Below are 21,864 nucleotides of genomic sequence, written 5' to 3'. Positions count from 1 at the left end.
AAAAAATCCACCCTATGCGCGTGGACCCCCCTTTCCTACTAGACTACATAGGGCTTTGATCCCTCTCACGGGACAAGCTAAACAGTGTTATGATGTCGGCTCAACCTTACAGCATGACATCACAGGCCACAGTGACACAGAGAACATGTTAACATTAAATAACACTTATTCAGAGCAGGTAGCGGTTCAAATCTCATCAAATGAAGTAAGCAATTTACCCCGAGTGAGAGGACATTATGCTCTGATAATGTCCTGTGTGAGGGGGTGATCGGACGAGGCGAAGCCGAGTCCGATAACACCCTCACACAGGACATTATCAGAGCATAATGTCCGACCCCGAGTGGTAAATAGCTTTTCTACCACTTTTTTCCGTATACATGAAAGAAAACACATAGTTGTAACTTGCAAGGATATTAAGTTACAATCATTATTGCCTATAAAACTTCCGCGACGACAGCAAATAGTTCCACAAACAACATCTTCTACTCACCACCAGATGACGCCAACTCCATGCAGAGAAAGATGTCTAGCATACAGCTAAGCTAACGTCAGTTAGAAGGACCGTTCCGGCCGTAAATAGAGGCTGTTCGCTTCCAGAAAGGCATAGGTTCAGAGAAAAGGGGCTTTAAAGTTGGCGGATTGCATTGGATCCAAATAAATCGGCGACGTCGTACGCACGTTAGTAAACATAGGACCGCTACGACCGTCATATGTTGGTTGGGGGAAAGGTGTTCCGACTACCTCCTGAAGTCCCCGGATGTACACTGAGGCGCATTGATCTCGTCCTCACACAACTGCGGCGGTTGTTCTGCCATAACCTCCGGAATTTAGCCAATCAGAATCCAGTATTTGAACATGTGACTAGAAAAAGTGGTAGAAATCGTATTTATATAGCGCCTTTAGTGCAAAGCTTGCAAGTCAAAGAGCTGAACAACAATACAATACAATGCCAAGACAACACAGTGTCTTGCACACTGATGGACATGCTAGGTGGGGATTGAACCCGCGACCTCCAAGTATACACGATCACGTCTCGCATCAAGCGAGGCCAGAGAGAGCGCCAGCTCACATCGCCGTGTGAAAGTCTGCCTCTCCCAGTGGCCCCCACTGCAGCACATAAACACACCCTGCTTTGACATGAGCAAAGCGCCGCCGCCGCCGCTTGCTTCCTACTCGAAACAGCGCCCAAGAGGGCGATAGCAAGAGGGTGCAAAAGACCTGTACTTCCCGTTTCTGTGTGACGTAGGTAGATACCTTTTTAGGAGGCGGAAGCATGTTTGGAGTCTATTCATTTACAATGGGAGAGCTAACGTGAACACAGAGCAAAATAATAGTTCAGAAGCTATAGTCACTGAACTAAATATAGGACCAGATCATCACAAGCCACATAATATTAACAAAATTGTCATACTAAAGTGGCTTTTTTCAGCGACACAACAACTGAGAAAATCAACTTTATTATTGCTCTTTAGCTGTCCCAGCAACACACTCTCGCGGGATCTATAGCACCAGTAAACAGGACGTGCACGAGATTTGCCGTCAGAGCCGGCGCCCACTTAGGAGTCTATTTGTAGGATTTGTGTACCATGTCGCACTCTAGTGGATCCAATGAGGATGAGCTATCTTCATTAATTAAATATCTTTGACAGCGCTCTCCTCTGCAGGGCCTTCGACAGCCATGACCCTGGCAGGAAATGATGTAAGAGGGAGGGACACAAATCACACCTCGGTTCCGGTGCTCCGGAGACGCACGTTAATAACCGAGCGTCAGCCCATTTAGACTCTTATACCTTATACTGAATTTCCCCCTTGGGATAATAAAGGTATCTATCTATCTATCTATCTATCTATCTATCTACCTTATACTGTACCTTTGAATCCGGGACAGCATCTGTGTCACATTAGTTATTGCTACATATTTTTGGTATGTTTTGAATGCAAATTTCACTTTTGTCAGAAAACTCAGGTGTAAATTGGCTAGGCGGGGAACAACCCCATCGTTTTCTGGATCCATCCCTTGGTATGCGTGTGTGTGTGTGTGTGTGTGTGTGTGTGTGTGTGGGGGGGGGGGGGGGGTCTGAGCAGGTAAAGTGAGAGAGAAAGGGAAGACTCCTTCAAGCCGTGACAGAGAAGCAGGCTCGCCGGGTCGAGACAGACGAACAGGGTTAACGGGAAGACATAACAGATATGTCTCTCGACTCGACTACCACTCTGTTAACCTCTCGCGACCGCCCTTAACCCCAGACACATCCATCAGCTTAAACCCTTCTCGCTCCCTGCCGTTGTTCGGCAGTTTGCCAATATTCCTCTCTCCCATTCTTTTTTGCGTTTCACCTCTGCCCTGTGCTTGTCTGTCTGTCTGTCTGTCTGTCTGTCTGTCTGTCTGTCTGTCTGTCTGACTGATTCTCTGACCACTCCCCTCCTCTCTCTCAAAAGTTGTTGTCTACAAGCATTTTGCAGTAACACCTAGCCTGGCAGGCCATACCTCATACTGCGTTCACTCATTTCTCCTTCCCACAGTATGAGGTCTGGACTTTAGCATACCGGTAGGCACCGAGTATGAGACATCAGTGACTGCGTTTCAACTGCTGTCCGCACAAGTGAAAAGCTTCCCCTGATTGGTCCATGTGTAGATGTAGCTCTGGTCCATAGCGTTAGTGGAGTTCTCCCTAACGCTATGTTCCTCTACCTCCGCATTTCTTGGCAAAACCGGAAAACCCCGCCGCCTGGTCCGAAAATAATAAAAACTGTTTCGCCCCTCACCAAACCAAAGGTATCAGTGGACAGTTGAAAGCTTACTCTACTTAGTGGACGCGGTCTGAGCCCCCCACCACACGCTTAAAATACATTTTTAGGGCAAAATGAAAAATATTTCACCGGATTTTAAGGGTGTGGTGGGGGGCTAAGACCGCGTCCACTAAGTAGAGTAAGCTTTCAACTGTCCACTGATACCTTTGGTTTGGTGAGGGGCGAAACAGTTTTTGTTATTTTTGGACCAGACGGCGGGGTTTTCCGGTTTTGCCAAGGAATACGGAGGTAGAGGAACATAGCGTTAGGGAGAACTCCACTAACGCTATGGAGCAGAGCTAGTGTAGATGGTGACTTACTGTAGATGCTTGCTGCAGCATTTTCAAAACAACATGGCTGCCCTCGATGCAACAAGTGTAACAGTTAACGCTGAAACAATAAAACAAGCAATAAGTGAAGTTATTTCAGAGTTGGAATCAATTAGAACAATTAAAAAGGAACAGGAGAATGTGCTAGCGGAGCTCATCGGCCAAAAAGACGTGTTTGTTTGCCGTTCTTCTGACTGGCTGAGAGATGTTTTGCTACGCTGATTGGTTAGAGGAGTCTGTCTGTCAAGGCAAGTACTCCCGCCCACTTTTCAAGCTGCCTATAGCCCAAAGTCCAGACTTATATTGTGGGAAGGAACGAGTGAGTGAATGCACAGTATGAGGCTGGCTGGCCAGGCTACACAACACCATTGTAAAACAAAGTATTAAGTTAGGCTTCACTCACTGCCGGGTACAGGTAGTCTGTCCATGACAACAAAGCACGGAGACGTGGCAGAATGATCGTGTGGTAGTATCACTACCGGGATGGGGCAGAGCCTGGCACATTTTCTTACACTGCAAAACCCTGACTGTTGATTTAACTCCGAGAGGGTAAGAGCTGTGGACCCAGGGGGCTGTAAATTACACTCACACTCAGGATCTTACAGAGTACCATCCACTGACGCACTTTCACACAGTCAGGCAGTCGCTCAGGTAAACAACGCAGGTATAGGCAAAGAATCTCACGATGGGAGTCACGGAAAGGAGGCGAGGCCGCGCGCACACACCTCCCTGCACACACGCGCACACACACACCCACACACAAATAAACAGACTCTCATGTGACACTCAAATGGAGAATATCGCAAACACAGAGGCGTAAACAACAAAGTGCGCTGCTGAACGGAACGACCAAAGGTAAACACACACACACACACACACACACACACACACACACACACACACACACACACACACACACACACACACACACACACACACACACACACACACACACACGAGACAAAAACCTCATTGTGTCCTGTGATATCAGTTCTAATTTACAGTACTCACTGGCTCCTGTGGCAGTCAGTCTGTCAGTCTGTCAGTCTGTCTGCGTGTGTGTGTGTGTGCGTGTATGTATGTATGTATGTATGTCCGTGTGTGTCTGTCAGTCGTGTTCTCACGTTTCCTCCCAGTTCTTCCCCCCACATGACCAGCGAGGTTCAGAGCCGGGTGGGCCACCTCCCTCTCCCTCCACTGGATCCAACAACGTGACAGCATCGGCTTGAGTCACCCGCCGTCAGGATAGGCATCCTTCTCTGTCTCCTCTCGTCTAGCGCCATGCTCTCTCCTAGCTCATTCCCTCTCTCTCTCTCTCTCTCTCTCTCTCTCTGTGTTGACAGAACGGCTTCAGCGGTGGATCCTGTGCGTCACTCTGTGTATTGCCCCTGCCCCTTTCTTCCCTCATCCGTTCTCTCTCTCTCTCTCACACACACACACACGCACACGCACACACTCTCTCCTGCGCTCCAAAACAAAGTGGGTGTGTCTCCCTAAAGTGGGCCAAGAAGGAAAGGAAGTGCACACACCCATGTGGACTATGGAACTGCTCAGTTGTGCGTGTGTGTGTGTGGGGTATGTGTGTGTACTTGCGTGTTTGTGAGCGCGCATACACGTGTACCGGGGGTGTGTCTCAAAAAAAGGTCCTCCTGCCCCTCTCTCTCTCTCTCTCTCTCTCTCTCAGTGCCTACTAGAGTGAGGGTGCTCTCCCGGGCCAGCGCTCTGTGACCTGGCAACTGGATGGGAGCCCAGGAAAGCAGGGAGGATGACTGGGCGGGAACGCTGGGAGAAATGGAAATTCCCGCCGCCCGCTCGCGTCGTTTAGTAGTTCATTAACCACTTTGTAACCCTGGCATCCCTATTTTGGGCATGTCATTACACTAGGCCAGGGGTCTTCAACGTATTCAGGACAAGGACCCCTTAGCTGAGAGAGATGAAGCGGGGACCCCAAACAACCTTTTCATAGATTCCATATAGTTTCATCGTTTGACAGCACAATCATCAGTTTATTTTGGATTCATGTCAATTTGTGTTTTCAGATATTTAACCACTTAAGCCATCATTACCTAATAAACATGACCTTTTACTCTGTACTTAAGTCTGCTCTTTTTCCCCTCTACACCAAACCTCTTTGCTGAAAATAGCCGATCTACAAGCTCACAACGCCTCGCGTTGAAATGTTTGTTTCATTGAAAATACCTGTCCTTGGTTCTAGTAACTCATAATGCCATTCTAATATGTTAATAAAAGCCTGAGTAGTAAAATTACCCCAAACATGTTTGAAAGTGAAATATCCCTTTAAGTTGTTAAACGCTCCAGCCTCAGTGCGAGCTTGGCTTCATAGATCATGGACTTTATAAGCAGCCAACAAGCAAGGCGTGCCAGTTTCATGTGACTAGAGAGACATTCCTCTGATCCTGGAATGAATGAACGAGTAAAATAGGAGCCACTAAAGAAAACAAACAAATAGAAACCAGAACAGACGCCGGGGGGAGGAGGGGGTGGGGGATTTGTTGTTGCATTCCTAAGACAATAATTTGATTACTATAAATGTACCCCCATTGATTCCGGATGGATCCGGAATCGATGGGGGTAAATTTACAAAATAAAATATTATTGAACTCAAGTCTCCATGGCATGAGTAATCAATAGAACATTTTTCATTTTGGGGGTTTTACCTTTTTTCCCTATAGCTCAAATATGATTATTTTGGGGGTGTCCCCAGTTCAAATATGATTCATTTGGGAGGGGTCGTGGCCTGACAAGGTTGAGCACCACTGTACTAATAGACACTGTACTTCTCCATATAAACAGTGCAGGACAACAATGCAAAGTGACGGAGGAACTCTATAAAAGGAGCCCATCGCCATAGCAACACTAAAAGGCAAAGAGTGGTTCCGTCCGAATGACCGCGCTCTAACACCCTCTCTGTACACACATGGCATTGTGCGAAACCGGACACTGTTCACATGCCCTCCCTGAGGGCTATCTGACTCATTCATACACGTGTGTACATACACAGACACGCACGCACACAGTCGCGCACGCACACAGACAGGCACGCATTAATAAACTTGCACGAACCAGCAGGCAGACACACACATGGGCAGCGTGGTTGCTGGAGTAGACTAGAGCAGTGGTTCCCAAACCTATTAAGCTCGAGACCCAAAAGAGAGATTAGACGTTTGCCCGGGACCCAAACTAGTGAAAACAGCAGATCTACAAGCACACTGTGAGCTTGAAGATCGTCTATTTCACTATTTCTTAAAGATTTGTGTTCTAATTTATGGAATTTCTAAGACTTTTCTTTTATGAAATTACTAAGAAAAATCTTTGCGTTTTTTGAAATTCACAAACGGTTCCCGACTCAATGTTTGGGAAACCGTGGACTAGACTGTCTTGTAAGAAGGCCACTCACGCAGGTTCAATTTGCACCCCAAATCCAATGAGCCAAGAGACAAACAAAGTTGTCTGGCTGACCACCCTCAACCTCCTGGCATCCCTAGTCTCGCCAGCCAGCCTCTGTGCACTGTGTCCTTTGTGCAGCGTCCAATTTTGGGCACGTCATTATGGCAGATCTACAAGCTCGCAGCGTGTTGCCTTACGGCGTGTCGCAATCTTTGAAATAGGTCTCTCAAGTAGTTAAACAACACACCCTCAAGAAACCTCGCTAAAAACCCCAGGGCAAAAATCCACTTGTCCGAGACAGTTTGCCCTCCTGGCCCCCAAGTTGTGGAATAAACTCACTGTCGCACTTAGAACAACGGACTCACTCGCTAGCTTTCGCCGTGGACTGAAGACTCACCTTTTCAGACTCCACCTTAACCCTTAGCACTACTGGAAAAATCAATGACCATACATGAAGCTAGTTAGCATTTGTTTTTAGGTTTTTTAGAAACCTTTTTTCTTTACGGATTATATTGTTTTTTCTAGATAGATATTCATTTACATTTGTTATATTGCTGTTGATGTACTGACATATTATCTTGTTTATTATTGTGATGTTGTATCTGCTTATTGTAAATCGCTTTGGATTAAAAGCGTCTGCTAAATGCCTAAACTGTAAACTGTAAACCCCCACAGACCTGCACCAAAGTACCATCAAACCATAACAGATAGATACTACTAAGTATGTTTGGCAACATTACAGAATACGTTGAATGAAAACGGATCTCATTTTGGTCTGTTTTGATGGAAAATGACAAAGTCTTGGAAACGAACCAATTCTTAATCCCTGAGCAACACGTCAGTCTGAATAAGCGTGTCATATAGAACGAGGTTCTCAACCTGTAGGTCAGGACCCCAAATTATTTTGGGGGGTCCCCAGATGATTAACTTAATGTGCAACATTGTTTTCTCACTCAACAGTAAACAAAAAACATAAAGTTTACATGTATAGAGGGTATCTGCACATTTCTAAAGTGACAATTTAAGGACTTTTTAATACCTCTAAAATGACAAAATAAGCATTGGTCAAATCGTCAAATATTAGAGGCTGAAATTGTGGAAATAGCCGATCTACATGCTCACAACGCGTTGTGAGCATTTAGATCTGCTATTTTTACAATAGAACCGTGTTATACAAAATGTAATTCCTCAACTCTTAGTGCTCGTCAGGGTGGGGGGGGTCCCCAGTTAAAATATGATTATTTTGGGGGTTCGCGGCCTGAAGAGGTATGAGAGTATTCAGTAACCACAGTAACTCCAATATGCATGCAGCCATTACCACCCTTCTGTGACCTACAGTATTTATCTACTGCTTCCCATGTCCCACATCCTGCACTGCACTGCACTGTCCATATCGGTCCCAACAGCAACACAAATACTGCTAATCCACTCCACTACACCACACACACACACACACACACACACACACACACACACACACACACACACACACACACACACACACACACACACACAGACTTCCCAATTAGCATGACTTGATCTATGCCCCCCCCCCCCCCCCACACACACACACACACACACAAACAAACAAGACTGCTGGGTGAGAATCTAATGTTCTCTCTCTGTGTGTGTGTGTGTGTGTGTGTGTGTGTGTGTGTGTGTGTGTGTGTGTGTGTGTGTGTGTGTGTGTGTGTGCGTGGGCATGGACCCGAGGCACGCATAGACACCTCGTTAATGAGGCCACATATAACAGCGGCCCCTTGGAGAATCACTGCCAGAAGGAATGAGGCCTCTGTTAACACGCACGCACGCACGCACGCACGCACGCACGCACGCACGCACGCGCACACACGTGCGCGACAACATACAGGTGCAACACAATGTGAGCAAGCAAGAACATTACGCAGCCCCTACCTGTGTGAACAAGCAAAATGTCCAAATGTGTTCCGGTACCAGGCTGCTCTTGACCTGTGAGAGAGAGAGAGAGAGAGAGAGAGAGAGAGAGAGAGAGAGAGAGAGAGAGAGGGAGGGGGAGAGAGAGAGAGAGAGAGAGAGAGAGGGAGAGGGAGAGGGAGAGCGCACAGGTGAGTCCAACAGGTGTGTAACCGATAAAATGTTTACAAGCGAGCGGGGTGCTATGAGGGCACTAGATAGAGCAAGGTACAGTGGTGTGTGTGTGTGTGTGTGTGTGTGCGCGCGCGCGCGACTATGCGCCACACCCACACCGCCCAGCCATTCACAAACACGATCAGACTCCAGGAACGGCGAGGAAACGTTGGAGGAAACGCCCCACAACCCACAGAAAACATAATGCTGAGTCGACAGCGTCGCACATGTACGTACAGTACGTGCATGACACAACAACCAGCACACGACAACCAGTGCAACCAGAGAGTTCCATTAGATTTAACGTAGTTAAATTATAGGTTATTAATAAATCCAATACAGCGAGAAGAAGTGACACTGTATGTACAGTAGCCTACTGTTCTTGCGGTGAACACCTGCTCCCTCACGGTCCGTGTCTCAAAGAGGAGGAATAGAGAGAAGGGATAGAGACAGAGACAGAGTGAGACAGAGAGACAGGGAAACAAGAGTGAGAAGAGGAGAAATAAAAAAATAAAAAATAAAAAAGAGGAGAAGAGAAGTTCCATTCAGTTCCAAAGCATGCATGGGCTCACCGGTGTCTCCTGTCCCTCCGTCACATGCACTGCTTCTACTGGGGCTGCCGCGTGCCGCTCTGCCTCATCTGTACTGTACAGTATGAGTGTGTGTGTGTGTGTGTGTGTGTGTGTGTGTGTGTGTGTGTGTGTGTGTGTGTGTGTGTGTGTGTGTGTGTGTGTGTGTGTGTGTGTGCGTGCGTGCGTGCGTGCGTGCGTGCGTGTGTGTGTGTATGTGCGTGTGAAAGCTGCACAGTCATATATAATACCAGCGGCCGAGTCATTGTGGCTCTGTGACTCAACAAGCAACAAGTTCCACCCCCCCCAGCCCCATTTCCTCCTCCTTGCCTCTCAACCTTAGTTCCCCGTTGTCCCCTCCTGAACTGCACTTCTTGACAGACATGCTGTGGTGGTGGTGGTCGGCCATAGGGCTGTCACGATTATGACGATTAATTGTCACTCAAATAATTTGCGATTAACGATTTAATTGTGTTTCTGACGTTGACAACTACATTCCTGTTTGGCTTGTGGGCTTTGAAGTTGCACGTGGCAGATATGACACATATCCTAAATATACAAAGACATGACTGACATATTTGACAACTTCATACTTGAAAAAGAACATTGATAGTGGAAATAGCAGGTCTACAAGCTCACAAGCTTTGAAAATGCTTGAAAATATGAAAACTTTTCAATATGTTAACGATTGTGACAGCCCTAGTCGGCAGACCGTTTCCACCGTTTCCGACTTCACGCCTGCTTAACCCAACACCCACCTGTGATTGGTAGAAGGCAGGCAGTCAGGCAGTGCGGTGCGGTGCGGTGCGGTGCGGTGCAGTGCGGTGCGGTGTGATGCGATACCATACCATACCATACCATACCATACCATACCATACCATACCATACCATACCATACCATACGGTGGTGCAGTGTTGCTATCAAACTCAAGGTGTCTGGAAAACAGATGGTTTCACGTGTATAATCATAGCCAGCAAGAGAGAGAGAGTGAGAGAGTGAGAGAGAGAGAGAGAGAGAGAAGTCCTCTCACACTAGTCATTACATAAGCAGAGATGTTTCGGTCTGGGGAAGCTACGCTGTATGCAAATACACATAATATGTACATGCTGGCGTAATGATGGTGAAGGGGAGGCTGCGGTGTGTGTGTGTGTGTGTGTGTGTGTGTGTGTGTGTATGTGTGTGTGTGTGTGTGTGTGTGTGTGTGTGTGTGTGTGTGTGTGTGTGTGTGTGTGTGTGTGTGTGTGTGTGTGTGTGTGTGCGCGCGCGCGTCTTAGACAGGTGTTCCCGTGCAGGAAATGAGTAAGAGATCAGGAATTCAGAGTGAGAAAAGAAATAAGTATTCGATTTCTATAGCTGGAAACAATGAGATGCCCCTCGGAGCACTGATGCACACACACACGCACACATGCACGCACGCACGCACAGTCGCACACACAATCTGTTCAACCGGATGTATTACGGGTCGGGTCGCAGATGGACCTTGTTTCATCATATTCATCATGAGGTACCATGCAGCATGTGAGTGTATGTGTGTGTGTGTGTGTGTGTGTGTGTGTGTGTGTGTGTGTGTGTGAGCCCCCCCAAGAGGCCCTAACCTCCCTCCCCCCTCGCCCTTCACTATGAACCTTCACCTACTTCTGCATCATCATCCCAATCCGAAGTCACTTGATACTCTTGACTATATGATCCTGTTTTCTTCTTTCCTGAATTACCCGACTGCCGTTCATCCCTCCGTGTCACTTCCTCCTCCACATCCGTTACCTTTCTGTGATTCCTCCTCCACATCCGTTAACTTTCTGTGACGTTCCACTAAGGATGCTACCAATGCGCTTCTGAATCATTTCTCCACGATCAGTGTTGCCGTGTCCTTGGGTCGCGCGCCCCGACAACCCATATCTTTTCTGAGCCGGGGCCTCTAAAACATGATTATCAGGTATTATGATTATACTAGGAGGAAGATTTTTTCCAAAAAAGTGTACAGAAAGAGTTAAAATTATGTTTTTATGTGGCCACACCCACCAGTTCATTGGTATGCGTGGTTGTCATGGTGGGTGGTGACCCAGCTGAAGTTAGCCACACCCACGTATGTTGGGTGAATGGTAATTAGGGGAGGGGTTGATTCTGTGATGTAATAAGTATGTGTGTTTTTGGAGCGGCACGTTTGACCCCACAAGGTGGCAGCCTACAACTAAAACCCAAATAGAAAGGAAATACATAATTGCTCATAACAACCACACCAGGGGGTCTAATGAAGTACTGTCAACCTCCTAGACACATGAAAACCAGAAAAAGTACAAAACTATGGCACCGCCTCTTTAACAAAGAAACAAGCCTATATGCATATCAATAGACCTGTATAGTAGGTGTTGAGCGACGTTCGTGACCCCCCAAACATTGAATCACCATTGTACCAGTGTCCACGATGCGACACCGTCCTGCCATCACGGGGACTAGGGGTGGATATTGGCAAGAATCTAACGATGCAATATGTATCATGATACTTCCGTAGGTCACGATGCAATAGTATCACGATATATTGCGAATATTTGCGATATGATACTATTGCGAATTTTGCGATATATCAGCTTTAAAAGCTGAAGGCACTGCTCTAATGTTGTAGTTTTCGTCATTCACAGCCATTTTCTCGAGAGACCTCACTCACTGAACCGTGGGAAGGGGAAGTAGCTACTATAGTAGTGCGACATCTAGAGGCAGCGGAGTGTCAGGACCGGACTTCTACCATTGGTTCCTATGCATGGGAACATATCTTATTTTCCTCAAAGTATCGCGATACTACGGCCTGAAGTATCAATACAGTATTGGCAAATAAACTATCGCGATGTATTGCCATATCGATTATATTTCCCATCCCTAACGGGGACACGGGGGGACAGCTAGTACACACCCAACCCTTGTTATAAAAGGGCACGCAATGCGATCAGGGAACGGGAGGCAAAGTAGACAGCAGGAGGGAGTGGCATGGTGTGGGGCCCACACACACACACACACACACACACACGTGTGTGCACGCGCACGCACACACACACACACACACACACACACACACTAGGGATGGGATGATACGTGATATTATCGTTTATCGTGATAAAAAACACTCACAATAATCGTATCGTGGAGATTTGATTTATCGTGATATCGTCCTCCGTCACGCACTGGGATCAATTCACCTTTTATTTGCCAAGCTGCATATCCGGTACCACTTAAACCCTCTAGAATTGGTAAAAGGTACTTATAATAATACGTACTTGATAGAGTTTTTTCACTCTCTAACAAATCTCTTCGCCAAAAAATAGCCGATCTATAAGCTCACAACGCATCGCAACGCGACACATTGTGAGCTTGTAGATCTGCTATTTGTTGGCGAATGTTCCGCCCCAGGATAATGGATTTTGATTATCGCGATTTCTTTTGTCACAATAATCGTGATATGTCATTTTCATATCGTCCCATCCCTAGGTGGGAGTGGCATGGTGTGGGGCCCACACACACACACACACACACACACACACACACGCACGCACGCACGCACGCACGCACGCACGCACGCACGCACGTACGCTCACACACACACACACACACACACACACACACACACACACACACACACACGAGATCTTTCACAACAGGTATGATCACGCTGGTCGCCCACACACGCAACATTCCTTTCGTTCCTCGGCCAGGTAAACAACGTAGTGCAGAGCGAAGGAGGACAAAGGTGTACGAGCGTCAGCGAAAACATGTGCACACGCCCACCACCCACTGACCGCCCCCCACCCACACACACACCCACACACACACACACACACACACACACACACACACACACACAAATGTTTAACTTTGATCCCAGCAGGCAGAAACAACACAACATACCACTGCACAGGAACAACGGCGCTAACACATCTCCATTCAGAAACATTGCCATTCAGAAGATTTACTTCCCATTATTCTAAATCTAAATGGAGGTGTCACCTAAACCTAACCTAAATCCTAACCCTAACCTCAGTGGGGTTATTTTCTGAATGGGGATGTTTCTAAGTGGGGGTGTTTCTGAATGGAGGTCTGCCCCCAATGAGACCCAACATCCCCTCCGCACACATATATAGGGCTGTCACAATTATTACGTAATAATCGTCTAATCGCAATTGTTTGACATAATCGCGATTATTTTTCATAATCGTCATAATCGTTTCCATGTTGAATTTTTCATTTATTTAAAAAATATTGTCAAAAATAGTGGAAATAGCAGTTCATCGCGACGCGTTGTGAGCTTGTAGATCTGCTATTTCAACCAACAATGTTCTTTTTTAAGTATAAAGTTGTCTGTAATTTCTTTGTATATTTAGGTTATGTGTCATATCTACCATGTGCAACTTAAAAGCCTAAAAGCCAAACAGAAATGTAATTGTCAACGACAAAAAACACAATTAAATCGCTAATCGCAATTATTTGAGTGACAATTAAATCGTCATGTAAAATGTCATAATCGTGACAGCCCTCCCCACACAAAATGTGGATATCTGCCTGATTTGGTTCATGTGATGATGTCTAAATAATGAAATACAGTACATGAATCCAGGGACTGTTTGCAGAGACAGTGCTACAATGTGTACACTATAGGCCTCTACAACGCACAGAGAGAGAGAGAGAGAGAGAGAGAGAGAGAGAGAGAGAGAGAGAGAGAGAGAGAGAGAGAGAGAGAGAGAGAGGCAGAGATGCAATGACAGTTAGATAGATAGAAAGGTGCACTCAACAGAGAGCATATCTACAGATGGAAGGCTATACTTTAAAGGACCACTTCACCTCTGGGACAACCAGATCTTATTGTATTGTTGTTTGGGACACGATCAACACAATCCTGAGTTATTTTTTGTGTTCAATTTGTATTTTTAGATATTTTTGTATTTCAGCATGCTACGAAGAATCATATGATGCTTTGTAGCATGATATTGCATCATACGATGCGTCATATGATGCAAAATGCATCATATGATGCTTTGCAGCATGCTGAAATACTAAAATATCTAAAAACACAGATTGAACACAAAAAATAACTCAGGATTGTGTTGATCGTGTCCCAAACAACAATAAAATAAGATCTGGTTGTCCCAGAGGTGTCACCTATGACAAATGATGACTCCATATTTGGGCAAGGTTGACAGTCACAGCCGCTGCGCCGCGGTGGAGCCGGTCGGACGTCAATGTGACTGCGTCAATGAAGCCGCCACAAAGCGGGGCAACGGGACGCTCGCGGTGGAGCCCTGGCCTTAGACCCGGTAACACTCAGACACGCAGACAGACAAGCAGCATAAAAAAAACATAATCTCTCCCTTTTGTCTTGGGGCCTGGAGGAGACAGGGTGACAAGACAGAGAGATGGAGTGACAGAGAGAGAGAGAGAGGCAGCTGCACAGACAAAGAGCAGGTCGGAGAGGAAGTGACAGAGAGTGAGAGCGGGGACATGGTTATATAAGAGAGGACCCCCCCATCAGAAGGTCTTTACAGCCTGCCCCGTGGCAATCGGCAGCCAAAAAGCCTTGCGGTCCCACAGGGAAACAGAGCTGTTACATAAACGCCTCTTCAACATGAACTATATGACGCACACGCACACAGGCAGCAGCGACAGCCGAACTGCTAACACAGTAAATCATGTCGCACCAACACTATGACACACTGGCTCACAGATATATTATTTAAATAGGTTAGTCGTGTGCATCACATACTGTAGCACCAACCTGGAGAACTGCTAGAAAAAAGGACCAAACGTACAGAGGAGAGAAGGACGCAAGGCAGGGGATAAGGAACTTCATTCATAGAGCAGTGAAGTCTGACGTCATTTACCCATCCTACCTGGTTCACGTTTTTCCCCCCGCATTTCCCCCCGCATTATTCATATCGCGTCATATAAGAACTGTGTTCCAAACATAAACAAATGATCTAAGCGGTTTGACTCATATGGATATGAAGAATCAACTGATGGTGAGAAAACGCTAATGTTACTGTCGCCGAATTAGTTACATTTTCACTAGAAACAGGCTTTATCAAATATGAGTGAATGACTATCATAATTAACCATACTGAGCCACCTCCCAGACAATATCGCACAAACTGTTTGTTTACTTTTGGACCACAATGCTTATATGAGTCGATTTTAAGATGACCCAATAAAGGGTTTCTCCATAAAGAAATTACTTCCGTGAACCGGGGGATGAGCGAGTCACGTCATGGATTCACTGCTCTATAGGAAGCATCATTTAAAACAGCAGGTGAGTTGCGCTCAACATATTGGCTTGCATAACGACTACGAATCATTCAACAATCTCACAATACCCAGATGGAAAATCCATCATTCTCAACCTTCTTAATTTCAAGGACCCCCACTTTTACGTTATGCATTTGGCCACAGAGACACCCATTTGATACAATGTGGGACACTATTCTACACTGTCAAATCCTCAATGTTAACTTAAAGGTTCTACACCATGCATTTAAAGATAATTTATATAACATTGTTTGTGTCCCAAAAACGTTTTTCAAAAGGTTTGAGGCTAAATTACCACTCCTGAATACAGAGCCCCTGTCATTTCTGCCTGGCTTTCAGAGCATTTTCAGCTGCAGTACCACCTTGTCCTGAGTGGGAGGACTGCACTATTGAGCCAGTTTTGGCCCCACACTCCTCCCCACCTCCTGCTCAGTAGGCCTGTCCACCCCTCCCCAACCCTCTCCCAGCTCCTCCTGCCTCCTTCTCAGGCCTGCCCACCCCTCCCCAACCCCCACAGCAGTAGCAGTAGGTCCCGATTGTGATGTCGCAATCGGACCTAAAATCAGACAGCCCGTTCTGAGCCCTGCTTACATAGATCTGCCCATAAACTGAGAAAGAGACAATGGTCAGAAATAGGACATTGTGAGGATAGAACGTGCTGGTAGGACACCAAAAAAATACATAAGAATTGGAAAAATTAAAATTCAAGGTGTAGTCCCTTTAATGTCCCCCTGGAACCCCAACCCCCTTTCGCCCCTTTCTTCTGCTATCCTGCACCCAACCAGAGACTGTTTCTACTGTGGCGCTGACTGGAAGTGCACACTCAGTCATCCCCAACCCTCACAGATATACACATACAGTAAACACACACACAGGCATATACAGTACATATAGAGAGCACAGGGGTGCATGTGCAATAATTGTGCACACAAATGCAAACAGGCACACACACACGCACACGCCACGCGCACACGCGCACACACACACACACACACACACACACACACACACACACACACACACACACACACACACACACACACACACACACACACACAAAGCCAGGGTTCTCAACTTAAGATGGCTCAGGGGCCACTCAGAAAAATACAAAAAGTCAGAGAGCCGCAAGATAAAAAATGACGTCTGTATTTTGAACATTTAGTCTAGACAATGATTTTGTAACACACTGCATGAGTAGTCTAAAAAATAAGGAAACGCACTAGAAAACAGCCACATTTCCATCTGTAAGGACAAACCTCATTGAACAAAAAGAAAGAATGATTAATGATGAAATGATGAAGTTTCTTATTTTGGAACAAATAAAATAGCAAAAAGGTCTTGTATAAAACAAGACAAAAATTGTTTCTTAGTGGTTTTGGAGACTAACTGAAAAATTATCCGAAATTATTTGTCCATAATGAAAGTATAGACAAATATATTTTTATTGGTATGACCATGACGGGCCGCATAGACATGCTGCTGGGGCTGCATGAGGCCCACAGGCCGCGGGTTGAATAGCGCTGCACTAACCTACGGTATATCGGTCTAAGAAGGCAATCTTGGATCAATGACAGCCAAGTGGATGTGCATTGATCCAAGAGCCATTGATCACACTGACTACTTAGCCTGATTCACCATTGTGTTCGTGTCATAGAGATGAATCTCACTCCAAACAACAATACTGAATGTCTACTCACTGCAAAAAGCACAAGATGAGTCAATAGTAGTTCACGTCTTTTGGCAGCACTTAGGGTAAACTGAAGTGATGTGTGTATGCTTAGATCAATCATGTTTGCATTCAGTTGTGTAGTAAGAAAAGCTTCATCATAAAATTATATGATTTCATAATGCACTCATAATTAGGGATGGAGCTCGTACATTTTTATTGATAATGAGCACCTTATTGATCCTGCTTATTGAGCTGGGCTTTTATCGAGCCCACTGTTGAGCGTTTTCTAATATTTTTTGGAAAGATATGTGACGACAAATTCAAAACATAACTGGTATCTTTTTTTATTGGCCAGTTGTTGCGACTGTGAGTTTGTTGATGAAGATGACAATTGACAAAAGTAACAAATATTATTAAAACAATCATTCATTAGTGTGCAATAAGTGTTAAATGGCTTTATAATGTAATGTACTGTAATAATTTCTTGATCGCCTCTTGTCTTGATTGTTTAAATATGACATCATGGGCCGCTATGCTCAATAACAACCTTGATAATCCCAAAGCTTATTGATACCGGGTACTCAATAAATCTGTTATCGGGTTATCTACCCTTGTTTAGGGCTCCATACCTACTCATAATGCATCAATAAGATACTGATGATATTCATTACCATGCATTCTGAGCAAACACATAAAACCCATTGTAGGGGCCAACCTTTTGCTTCTCTCGCGGACTCCCTGTCTTACTAAACTAATCTCTTCCTGCTGTCGACGACATGGAGCCCTTCCTTCCATAAAAGGACAATATACGGAACATTCTAAACTAAAGAGACAGTCGTGTCATCACTGCTGTGCCTTCTCCACCGCCGACTGCGACTGTAATGAAAGCTACAGGCGGAACCGCTCTGCAACACAACACACCAATTAACCTTAGTCGCCACCGAAAGGCTCCCATGCGGTGCTAAATGCCTACAGTATGTGTCTGGGTATTCATGCCAGGTCAAGGTGTGCCATTTGCCAACCATTGCACCCTGCAGGGTGGCATCATGCATAATTAACAGACAGGTTTGTCGCATGAAGTCATGACAAAAGCATGTACCTTAAAATAGACCCTTGAGAGTTTAATTAACACAGCGGATTTTACTGTAGGGTGGCTGCCAGTCGACTGCCGGTTAGTTAAACCAACATTTGTCACCATCCTACAAACACGTAATTCATGGTCTGGATGTTGTGGGGGTCTTGAGCTGCAAACCTGCCCACTGCTATTATTTGCCCAGTGCCCACGTAAAATGGCCACTACACAGAGCAGACAGAGACACACACCTCCTCCTCCTGCATGCCTCTCTGCTCCCCGCTGTCACCTGGCTCTCTGGCTTCCCACACCACCAGGGACCAAGCCTCCAGTGTGTGACCCACGGAGAGTCCGGGGAGCCGGGCCAGGAATGGGAGACCTTGGATTGGCAAAGGTCCCGGAAGCTGAGAGAGAGAGAGAGAGAGGGAGGGTGAGGGAGAGAGAGAGAGAGAGAGAGAGAGAGAGAGAGAGAGAGAGAGAGAGAGAGAGAGAGAGTGAGAGAGAGGGAGGGAGAGAGTGAGAGAGAGAGAGAGAGAGAGAGAGACAGAGAGAAGCACAGTGGTAGCGTTGTTCCCGTTGCCCTTGGCGTCGGGGCGAACAGGAACATTTATCCACACTGTTTGACAGGGACCAACGCCAGGAGATAGGGTGGCCCATTGGCCGGAGGAAGTGTCAATCACAGCCAAGGCAAACAAACAGGGGGCATCGTGGCCGAGCCGGATCGAAGTTGATTGTTTCGTTAGCGTCGTAACCGCGACATTACGATGAACTTCTTTTCCGCTGACCAGCTAAGCGGTGTGTGTGTTTACTTTCATCAAGCTGGCCTTGTTTAATCTTAGGTCCGCCACTTCGCTGCAACCAGTACATTGTGTTCCAGCGTTGCGTTGTACAACGGGCCCCGCGTCCTGCCAAAGAATGTCCTCTTTGGCAGGGGTGTCGCACCAAATTCTGGGCCCTGGTACAAGGATTCACTGAGGGGCCCCCCATGAATGTTCTTCATAGGGGGAGGAGGGGGTTTAACCCATTTAGACTGGGAACGCATTGTTATGCGGAACGCATTGTTATGCATTATTTTGTGCTTTAACTATTGAAAAATAGCAGATATACAAGGTCACAGCGCGGCACTCGAGCTTGTAGATTTGCTATTTTTGAAAAGATTGTGAAAAGTCTTTGAATATTTCAAATCATTCTAAGGCATGTCAGTGGTGATCAAACCTTTTCATGTGAAGGACCCCCAAAATGATATGTGTTAGGCCACGGAGCCCCATCTCAAAATATTTAGTTCCAGGGACCCCCCCCCCCCCCCCAATAGCTAAAGTATAAAATAATTTCAGGCCACCTTGGGCCCTAGTCCCCCCCCGTGACGCCCCTGCTCTTTGGCATGGGCCTGAAACCCTGCCTGCCCCGTGCACAGACACGCAGGTCTCTGCACCTTTCTCTTCCCTTGCTCTCTCTCTCTCTCTCTCTCTCTATCACTCCATCTCACCCTCTCAGTTCTGTTTCCCCCGCAGACACTTCTTTGGTCTGTTTCTTTTATAAGCGAAATCGTTATAATGATGATAACATAAATGCGCGATGAGCGTGCCTTGCACATCTGCAGATGTTGTGTTTATGCAGGTGTTTACGCTGCGGTTGGGATCCGGAAACAGAAGGAACCGAAGGAACCGGATTGAGGAACCAGAATGGGTTTCCATCACATTTGGAACCGTTTCCAGAACCAGTTTATCACATTGTCAGAGCTGTTATGTGGACTTCACCTCTGCTATACAATTACAATACTAGTGGCTCTCAAACTTTTTAATTTCAAGGACATAACTTTGGTTCCATTTGTACAATCTCAGAGTTACAGACTGATTGATTGATTGAAGAATTTATTAGAAGTTTGCAATAGAAAAAAGTACAGTTTCATGACAGTACAAATCACTGGTACAAGGTCAACTAAAAGGAGATCCTAGAAAGCCGAGGCTTATTTCCACAGGAACCACACTTTAAGTATCTCATATAACAACTTCTAAAGACTCTATCAGAGTCCAGGGTGAAGAGCTATCCACCGCAAATTTTAGGTGGAAAGCTTTCCACCTCAAGTCAGAAAATAAGTGGAGGCCATCATAGTCAGTCACGGTGAAGTCCTATTCACCGTGACTGACTGGTCTAGATCGACCAATCAGTGAACGGGGTGAAGAGCCTATCTGTCTGAAAGTAAAAATCACACCCGTGTGAAGTGGAGCTGTGTGTGTGTGTGTGTGTGTGTGTGTGTGTGTGTGTGTGTGTGTGTGTGTGTGTGTGTGTGTAGATCATGTGTACCGATTTTTGTGACATTTGAAGAAAATATGTAGGAAAAGGAGCAAAAAGTGTGTTTTGGAGAAAATTCAAGATGGCGGAAAATATATCCTGGCTTAAATGGGCGTGGCCTATATGGGGAGATGCGTCTTGACCCAAGGAATCCAGGGAAAAAAGAATTTTCCGATCCACGGTTCAAGAGTTACGGGGCAAAACGTAAAGTGGGCCGTTATAGCGCCACCATGAGGCCGAGTGATGTAATTATTTTTCGATTCATTCTTAAAATCATTATGAATCTCCTCTCCGAGGTTTGAAACTGTAGCTCCTATGGTTTACGAGAAAAGAATACTTGAAAGTGATTTCTTGCATTGTCCCATTATAAGTCAATGGGGACAATTAAGCGTCGTTTTTTGCCGATTACGTCGGCATGGTAAGGCGGATCGGAACGAAAGGTAATAGAACACCATTCCCGGCCGAGCCGCACATTTTGATGTATATATTGCGCGAGTGGCGTAAATGGTGCGGCACTAGTTACGCGCCGAAGTCAGGCTACATACACACAGACACACAGACAGACACACAGACACACACACAGACCCACACAGCCACGTATAGGGAGCCTGTGTTTCACACAGCTCCAAAAACAGAGAGATGTGTCGGGACTCGCGGTGGAAAACTCTTCACCGCGAGGAATGACGTAACGGTGTAGTTTTATGACTCAAAAAGACTACACCGCGGTGGATAGCTCTTCACCGCGGTACCGACTCTGATAGGGGCTTTAGGGTCCATTTGGTTAAGAGGGAATTGTTAAAGCAGAATTACAGACTAGTGCTTTTCCTACCAGAATGTGATGTTATTCATCCATTCATTAACCAGTGGTAGAGGCGAGCGCTCAGCAGCTCTGAGGTAGCCTCGCAGGCCATCCCGAGCTACGTCATCACCAATGTGCTTCCTTTCTCGGTCTGGTGTCCCTCCCATCGAGCCTCTTTATTAGAACTTGGGTTTCTAATTTCCAATCAAAAGGCTGCATTTCGAGCGACCCGCCGCACACCGCTCCTGATTGGTCGAGCGGCTGCTACAGCTCTCGCATTTTGTAAACAAACATGGCGGACCCCATGTCCGACGCGAGTTCACAAATCGCAAATAACAGTTTGCACCTTTGGAATTTCTGTCTGGAAAAGACGTATTTGTTGTTCTGCCGACGATGTTTTGATGCGCTGGTGGCTACTGACTGGACCTGTCAGTCAAAGTATGTTACTACGTCATCGCGTAATGCGTTATCTATGGACAACTCCCAGACTCTCCCCAGGGAGAGTCTGGCTGTTGCGAGGCTAGCTCTGAGGAGGGGGTTGGGCTTTAGC

At 46.1% G+C, this 21,864-nt stretch overlaps 1 protein-coding gene across 1 annotated transcript in view; it reads right to left on the bottom strand.

The window, feature by feature from the left end:
- The window catches only part of LOC308308896 (inhibin alpha chain-like), a gene marked incomplete at both ends in the record, with an annotated part of 71,605 nt that overhangs the window by 34,041 nt on the left and 15,700 nt on the right, over positions 1-21,864 (bottom strand). The window lies entirely within an intron of this gene.

This window comes from Nannobrachium achirus (genome assembly GCF_963921795.1).
Source record: "Nannobrachium achirus genome assembly, chromosome: 23".
NCBI lineage: Eukaryota > Metazoa > Chordata > Actinopteri > Myctophiformes > Myctophidae > Nannobrachium > Nannobrachium achirus.
This window is presented reverse-complemented; position numbering and strand designations above follow the sequence as displayed.